Source organism: Saccopteryx bilineata, unplaced genomic scaffold (genome assembly GCF_036850765.1).
Source record: "Saccopteryx bilineata isolate mSacBil1 unplaced genomic scaffold, mSacBil1_pri_phased_curated manual_scaffold_71, whole genome shotgun sequence".
Lineage (NCBI taxonomy): Eukaryota > Metazoa > Chordata > Mammalia > Chiroptera > Emballonuridae > Saccopteryx > Saccopteryx bilineata.
The window spans coordinates 90,303-96,998 of record NW_027095493.1 but is presented as its reverse complement, the minus strand read 5'-3'; the positions used below and the strand labels follow the sequence as shown (position 1 = coordinate 96,998).

The window sequence follows — 6,696 nt, the reverse complement described above, 5'->3', positions numbered from 1 at the left end:
AGGAAGAGAGATGAGAAGCATTAATTCTTTGTTGGGGCACCTTAGTTATTTATTGATTGCTTTTTCATATGTGTCTTGACCAGGAGGCTCTAGCAGAGTGAGTGACCCCTTAATCAAGGCAGCAACCTTGAGCTTCAAGCCAGTGACCATGGAGTCATGTCTATGATTCCATGCTTAAGCATGCAACCCTGCACTCAAGCTGGTGAACTTGTGCTAAAGCCAGTGACCTTGGGGTTTTAAACATGGTTCCTCTGCATGCCAATCCAATGCTCTATGCACTGCACCACTGCCTGGTCAGGTGAGAGTTGACTTCTGTGTAAAGTCTTGCTCACACTCCCTGCAAATATAGGACTTCTCCCGTATATGTGTCCTCTGGTGTATTAGGAGATATGGCTTCCGAGTGAAGCCTCGCTCACACTCCCTGCAAACATAGGGCTTCTCTCCTGAGTGTGTCCTCTGGTGTCTGAGGAGAGTTGACTTCAGTGAAAAGCCTTGCTTACACTCTCTGCAAACATAAGGCTTCTCCCCAGGGTGTGTCCTCTGGTGTATTAGGAGATATGACTTCTGTGTGAAGCTTTGCTCACACTCCTTGCAAACATAAGGCTTCTCCCCTGAGTGTGTTTTTGGTGTCTGAGGAGATTTGACTTCTGTGAAAAGCCTTGCTTACACTCCCTGCAAACATAGGGCTTCTCCCCTGAGTGTGTCCTCTGGTGTATAAGGAGATATGACTTCTGTGAAGCCTCGCTCACACTCCCTGCAAACATAGGGCTTCTCCCCCGAGTGTGTCCTCTGATGTGTGAGGAGATATGACTTCTGTGTGAAGCCTTGATCACACTCCCTGCAAACATAAGGCTTCTCCCCTGAGTGTGTCTTTTGGTGTCTGAGGAGATATGACTTCTGTGTGAAGCCCTTCTCACACTCCCTGCAAACATAGGGCTTCTCCCCAGAGTGTGACCTCTACTGTATAAGGAGATATGACTTCTGTGTGAAGCACTTCTCACACTCCCTGCAAACATAGGGCTTCTGCCCTGAGTATGTCTTTTGGTGTCTGAGTAGATATGACTTCATTGAAAAGCCTTGCTTACACTCTCTGCAAACATAGGGCTTCTCCCCTGAGTGTGTCCTCTGGAGTGTGAGGAGAGTTGACTTCAGTGAAAAGCCTCGCTTACACTCCCTGCAAACATAGAGTTTCTCTCCCTGAGTGCGTCCTCTGCTGTCTGAGGAGATGTGACCCATCATCAAAGCCTTGCCCACACTCTCTATACTTGACAGGTACAATTCTCAAAATTTCTACTCTCATAGACAGTTTTTCTGTGTCCACTAAATTCAATTTCTGCCCTCTGCTGGGTGCTTCCTGCAGCACTCTCTCTTGCTCACTAGAGCTTCTCAAGTGTCCTTTGAGAGTTTTAAAAAAGGCCCATGAAATCATTCTTGGACTGGTCCTTTTAAGCAAATGTTTGGACTTTCCTTTGTACTTTTGACTTTCAGCTTTGTCATCCCAGCTGTGTGTATCAGTAAGGTGCTGCTACTGATTTGGATCCTCTGGGCAGGGACACTCTGATTGGAAGTGTTTTCTTGCAGATGTTCCTGGGAAAATTTGAGACGGGTGATTGCAACCCACATGTTGACTGAGGATTTTCTTACTGGAGAATGCCAAAGAGCAGGAGGAACATGGGTGTATCTTTGGCTGTGGTTCTGCTGAAAGAGAAAATTTTGGTCAGGACAGATGTTGACAAGGCTGCCTGAGTCATATGTTTTGTGTGCTATTAAGACCTGTCCCATCAGTCATTCTTATTGGGTTGAGAGTGTAATCTGTCTCTCACAAAGTGTTCTTTACAGTCTGTTTTCTCTTTTCATTTTTATATACTGTATCTTCTTTAGAAAATCCAGAAAGCCCATATCAAGGGTCCTTTGTATGCATTACCAGATGAGGGAGTTTCAAGTAGCATCAGAAGCTGTTTCACCCCTTGTATGGGTGGAAAAATGCTGACCTATGCTATATACATGGAGCTTTTAAAACAGTTATTTAGAAAGACCACTGGCCCTAACTAGAAATTGCTTTCCTCATAGTTTTACACAGATGATAAACTGAAAATATGTCCTTCCTCAAACCTCACATTAAATATTCATACTTGATTTTATTCAGTGTCATCCCATTTCATATACAATGTAAAGACCTGTTTCAAAATATTTCCTCAATCATACTTTTTAAAAATTGATTGATTTTTAGAGAGGCAAAGAGAGGAGGAGGAGGATGGAGAGGGAAAACAGGAAGATGAGGAGGAGAGAAAATAATAATAATAAGAAGAAGATGAAGAAGAAGAAAAAGGAGAAAGAAGAAGAAAAAGAAGAAGAAGAAGAAGAGAGAGCAAGAGTAAGAGAGAGGCATTTATTCATTTTTCTACCTAGGCATGCAGTTACTGGTCTTTTCTTGTATGTGCCCTGACCCAGGCTCAACCTTGGTATTACAGGTTGGTGCTTAAGTGACTGAGCTAACCAGCCAAATCTCCCAACCATAATTCTTACATACTTGACTCCTAGTCCTATCCCTCTCCAGCTAATCCATAATCTTCTCTCACCTGGAGATGAAGTAATCTTTGAGAGAATTACTTACTGAAGTGTATCATTCAAAAATTAACAAAGCAAATCTTAGAGAATAAGCCACCCGGTAGTCTAGAACAGCATCATTATCCCACCTCACTCAGGAAGGTCCCATGCATCTCAGCGTGGATCACACCACTGAATTTTCAGGCTGCTGCACATCTCTCCGACCTCTGCTCTTATCCTTTATGCTAGACAGTTGTGGACTTAGAAAACAGGCCTTGGCCAGTTTTACCAGTGAATAGAGTGTTGGCCTCTTATGTGGATGTCCCGGATTTGATCCTCGGTCAGGACACACATGAAAAGTAATGATCTGCTTATCTTTCCCTCCCTCTCCCTCTGCTCTCTCTCTTTTCCCTCCAACAGCCAGTGGCTCAATTGGTTCAAGTGTTGACCTCAGGTGTTGAGGATAGCTCAGCTAGTCTGAGGATGGACCTCAGACTGGGGTTGCTGAATGAGTCCTGGTTGGGCACATGAAGGAATCTGTCTCTCCCTTCTCCTCTCACTTAAAAAAATTAAATCAAAAATAAAAAATATAAATATTTTTTCTAAGAATCAAAGGCATATGAAATGAATCCTTTATTTCTGAAGCATCTGATTCAAAATCTTACTGACTTTACAGTGTACCATGAAAATATCTAAGGTGAGTTCTCTCTTCATTTTCATTTTGAAGAATGTTGTGCCCACCTCTAGCTGCTGCAAGCTCTTCCTTCCACTTGCTGCTGCACTTGACTCCCACATTCTGGCCAAACTCATCACCATACCAAACTAACAGCTCACAGTCTGGCCTGATGACCTGGCAGGTTCAATAGAAAATCTGCCTATGATACTGAAAGGCCACCAGGTTCTGCTCTTCATCATCCCGGGCACAGTTCACATACCTGGGATTGAGTTGGGTGAAAGAAAAGAAACCCAAATGTGATGAGCTCCTACTGCCTCTCAGATCCATGTCCAGTTCTGCACCTGACACTAGGGCTCTGATGTCGCCCACTCCCACAGTGCTTCTGGAGAACCTGTTGTTCAATGTCTAAGCCTGTCACAATGTCAAATGACTGCCTATCTCCAGGTCCTACTTACAGTGCTCATCCTGCCTAATACCATTTTCCAAGGCCAATTCCAGACGTAACCTTCACCCTGATTGGCCATAAAACCCACTGACCTCTAGCTTTTTCAAACTAACTCAGGTTGTGTTTTATATCACGGAACTTGCTGCTTGATGTTGGACTCTGTTTAGATTAGTTCACATCATTCAATACTCAGCCCAAGTCCATTTTTTTTTTATTTTTATTTTTTACAAAGAGAGAGAGAGTCAAAGATAGGAATAGATAGGGAAAGAAAGACAGGAACTAAGAAAGATGAGAAGCATCAATCATCAGTTTTTCATTGTGGCAACTTAGTTGTTCACTGATTGCATTCTCGTATGTACCTTGACTGCAGGCCTTCAGCATACTGTGTAATCTTTTGCTTGAGCCAGTGACCTTGGGTCCAAGCTGGTGAGCTTTTTCTCAAGCAAGATGAGCCCACACTCAAGCTGACTACCTCGGGGTCTCGAACTTGGGTCCTCAGCATCCCAGTCTGATGCTCTATACACTGTGCCACTTCCTGGTCAGGCGAAGTACATCTTTTCTTGAGAGGCCTTTCTCTATCCTCACATTTTATTTAGGTAGCATTTGATGTCTCACCCAAGTTCATATAAAAACCAGGAGGTCTTCCCCTTCCCACTGAAGTGAGAAGCAAGAAGCACAGATTTTCCATGTGCCTGACCAGGATCCAACTGGCATGCCCACCAAGGGGTGATGCTCAGCCCATCTGGAGTGTTGCCCTATTCTAGCACCTGAAGCAGAGGCCATGGAGCCATCCTCAGTGCCAGGGACAACTTTGTTCCAGTGGAGCCTTGGCTTTGGGAGGAAAAGAGAGAGATAGAGATAAAAATGAAGGGGAGGGCAGAGAATCAGATGAGCACTTTTCTGTGCCCTGGGTGGGAATTAAACCCTGGCCTTCCATGGCCAGAACAGTGCTCTACCGCTGAGCCAACCAACCAGGACTTGGAGGTCTCTTTGTATTAGCAAATTCATAAAGAACAATAATAGCTTACTCACATTCTGTAGCCTCTGATAAAAGAGCCCCTCAGGGAAGTGGCCAATGATCATTGCTCTGTGGGGTTCAGAGCTCATTTCTTGTTAGAAGTGAGGCTGGGATAATTTGCTGCCCTCACAAGTGTAGGCTATCCATGGTTTAGGTATCCTAGCACTCTGCACTTCTCAAAAAATAAAAAAAAATTATAGTTAAACATTTCTAAAATGTATTGTTTCACCATGTCTGCAATTAGTTCTTCATAAGAGAATGGGTTATATGATCTGTTTAAGTAATGAATACCTTCCTCTAACATGGAATATATACTATAGTCAGGGCTTGCTTAGATAAAGTTCATTAAATCAATTAAAGTGTAATCCAAGCCCTCAATTTTTTTTTCAGTGCCTAAATTTTGTCTAGCATACAGATTTATATTTTGAGGACATAAGCTATATTTTTATTGCCTTTTTTTCCTCTAAATACTCTTGCCTTTGAAAGAGCACTGAATAAAGAAAAAGAGGAACAGAGGATTGAGGGAGACCACTGAGGGAGGCATGATGAGAAGGAAAGATGTATGGGCCTGAGAGGGATGAGTGTTCTCTGTGACTCCCTGAAACTTCTTGGCCTTACCTCATCCAGTTGGCCCAGGATTCATCCTTTTCATCCACATACTCATGGAAGTTTCCACCTTTGGTGATCTGTGTTTCAGAAAAAATATATAAATCTTTTTTGGATGTGAAAGTAATAGAAGAATTTTTTACCCTACTGTCAAGAAAGCTCTTTCAGCTTGCATGCATTGCTACTCTGGACCACATGATATTTTTCTTACTCATCACATCTGAGTTGACATGTTCACTCAGAGATGGGAGGAGACATTTTTTTGTGTCTGTACCACTGTGTTCCCACTTAACCTGTGATTCTCAACAAGAGTTCAGTACTCTGCCAAGTCCACTCAATACCCAGAGCTAATCATATTGTCTTCATCCATGTCCTAATATGTAGAAAGGCATGTGCCATCAAGCCATGGGAGGGATGTGGAAAGCTATAAGACAGGAAGAGGTAAATACTTTCCAACTGCCAGTAGTATTTGTTGTTCCCTGCCTCTTCATCTTCTGTGATCTGGCCCTTATAAGGGCCAAAGTGCAGACCCACTGGCAGAGCAGATACCTCATTCCACACGCCAAGCCCAGCCTCAGGGATGCCCGATGGTCTGATTCTCAACCCAGGAGGCAGAGTGAGGGCTGTGTTGTTTGGATGCCCCTTATCCACTGCACTGTCTTTTACAAATGTAGGGGGCCCATGCACATCACAACTGTCAATGAAGAAGTTCTGACAGTTCTCACAATCTTGGGGTGAGAGCAACAGCAATTAGGGAAGGTGTAGTGCATGTTCCTGGACATATAGAGCTTCAGAGAGAGCCCAGGCACTCACATTATTGAGCCTCAATTCTGTAGGGCAAGTCCATAGAGAACGGAATGCTTAAATGACCAGACAATATTATTGTATGAAGAGATAACATGCTTCTGAGGGTCACTTACAGAGGTAGTCATCATCCTGGGGCTTGCTGTCCTCTTGGTGCTCATGGCCTTTTCTTTCTCGTAGACTATACATCTTTACTTCAGTCTCCTTTCTCGTGAGATCTAAGTTGGAGAAGAATGAGTTGAATGGAGGCTGGAGTGTTAGTCCCTATGTTATCAGAAAACACACAGTCTCCTCTCATCAAATTATCACATGTCCTTCTATATACTCTGGTATTTTCCTTTGTAAAATATTGGCTCAGAAAGCCTCTATAGTAGTAAGCCTCTACACTGACTAGAGATGACCAATGCAATATTTGTTTTTATATCTTCCCATTATAAGGTTTAACTTCCCTACATTTAATTATTCATAAAATATTTATTAAGGGCACAGTATATGTAAGGCATTGAGGAAAGGCCTGGTATACAACACCAACAGCATATGGTTGCCGTTATCAGAGATGTATTTATTGGACAACGTGTATGTGTCAGTTCTTTTACATTG

At 43.1% G+C, this 6,696-nt stretch overlaps 1 pseudogene; it reads right to left on the bottom strand.

The window, feature by feature from the left end:
• Positions 1-294: 294 nt before the first annotated feature.
• LOC136318365 (histone-lysine N-methyltransferase PRDM9-like) lies at positions 295-6,285 on the bottom strand (annotated as a pseudogene).
• Between the last annotated feature and the right edge of the window lie 411 nt (positions 6,286-6,696).